This window comes from Empidonax traillii, unplaced genomic scaffold (assembly GCF_003031625.1).
Source record: "Empidonax traillii isolate 1590-97213 ecotype Southwest subspecies unplaced genomic scaffold, ASM303162v1 scaffold435:size587000, whole genome shotgun sequence".
NCBI classification, from domain to species: Eukaryota; Metazoa; Chordata; class Aves; order Passeriformes; family Tyrannidae; genus Empidonax; species Empidonax traillii.
In genome coordinates, this window is record NW_020955628.1 from 555344 (window position 1) to 557288 (window position 1945).

General features: G+C 41.5%; 1 protein-coding gene across 1 annotated transcript in view; it reads left to right on the forward strand.

Annotated features, from left to right (window-relative positions):
• The window catches only part of LOC114062789 (transmembrane protein 132C-like), a gene marked incomplete at its 3' end in the record, with an annotated part of 69011 nt that overhangs the window by 61786 nt on the left and 5280 nt on the right, over window positions 1-1945 (forward strand). The window lies entirely within an intron of this gene.

The window sequence follows — 1945 nt, forward strand, 5'->3', positions numbered from 1 at the left end:
ACATTGGTAATTAATTATACCAGGACATGAAGGTTATTGGGTAGAGATGAGGAGAATAGAAAAAAAAATCCCTTAAATGATGGCCTGCAGTTGCTGATGCACATGGTTGGGATTCTAAAAATAAAATGGACAATTTTAACTACCAGTTTTATCAGTAAAAGGCTTAAAGTGCTTAAATAAATTGTCTGAAGTACAGCCATCACTGTAGAAATACAGGAATCCATTATGTGTGGTCTGAAAGTGGGTGGAAATCTTTAGACTACAATAAAAAAAAAAAAAAAGAAAAAAAAGAAAAAAAAAGAAACCTTGTTAATTTTTTGCCATCAGTCTGACCACGTGGGTTTTGCTGTTTGGATCCAGCTTATTAAAGCAGAAGTTGCATGACTTTCTCTTCATATTGGGCCGAGTCCTGCATACCTCATCCATGTGATAAACCCAGGATAAATGGAGTGCCTGCAAAAACGAGCCCACTGTCTGTCTGAGCCTGATGTGCTACAGCAAAAGTCTTGGGAACTGCAGAAAAACAGCTGTTTAATCTCAGGCACAGATCCTGACCAACAGCTCTTGGAAAGCACAGGACTTGTCTCTGCAGCCTGCTGAGTTTATTGCTGGTTTTTGTGGCTCTACTGAAACCAGAAGTATTCCCTCAGTAGCAGTGGGGTCGTATCCAGAGTATCCCTGCTCGTGGAAACACTTCAGCAAGCTGTACCTGTGTGCTGAAGTCAATCCACTTCACCTCTTTTATGTCCTTCCCTTAAGCAGAGCTTGCTGCTCTCTAATAATAATAATACAGGGCTCTTGGCCTGAGACACCTGACAAAGAAATTCTGGTGAGTCACCGAGTCAAAGTCAGTGGCCAAACTGGCTGCTAAGCAGCTGAATTCTTGTCTGGCAAAGCAGGGGTTTTTAAAAGAGTGGTGCTATCTGCCAGGCAAAAATGTCAATGACTGCCCTTGGCAAATGGCTGCAGGAAGGTGACAAATCCCAGCAGGCTCATCCAGGGCAGGTGAAGGGGTTTAGAGAGGAAACTCCTGCAGCAGTAATCCAAGTTCTTGTTCTGCTTCTGGATCAAAAGAACATGTAGGTTTTCGTGTTTCCTCGAAAGGTCTGTGGTCCAAAGTGGATCTTTTTTTCGTTCCTTATTAAAGGGTTATAGCACTTAGGGATGGAACCCCAACAGATTCATGTTTTGATTCAGGTAAGGGGAAATCAATCAGCTCAGGAGGTGGCATTTGTAAGTTCTTTTTCAGCAGAATCAAAATGTGTGCCGGTGGTTCCAGACCTGCAGGATTGTAACAGTGTGCTAAACTGATGTTGTTTTGTAAATGTGATTCTGCTTGACAGAGAGGGTGTTGTGCTGGTAATTCACTACTTCTTTTTCTATTTTTACCTTTTTTTCTTTTTTTTTTTTTTTCCCCCCCCAATTTTTGTCCAGTCATGGCAGTTTGCTCATTTATGAGAACTAATCCTACTAGCCAATAGTGGTGCATGAATTAAACATGAGCAAACACATCTTAATTCCTTATTTCAAATTTATGGCTGCTGTCCTCTGAGAGCTCTGATTTCTCCCTCCTCCATGTTTGTCTCTTCCCTTTTTTTCCCTAATTACCTGACACCTGCCTTGCAAAGCCATTCCCTTTCCCTGCACCAAGCATGTGCTCACTCCACAGGATTGCAGCAGGGTTGTCTGTCAGCAGCACTCATTTGGTACCATGACAGATATTGATTATTTATTTCTTACTTGAAAACATTTAATTAAATTTGACTGTGTAATTAGCCTGCCAGCAGCCAGACATGCCAGGGCAGCAGATATGATCTGCAGAAATCCTAAAGTGCAGCCCTTTGTGAGGAAGCTGGTGAGAGAGGGTCTCTGTAGGCTATTTTGGAGATCAACATGTATTTTAACTGTTCTCCACTGTTATCTACCTAATTTAGATAATAAATTT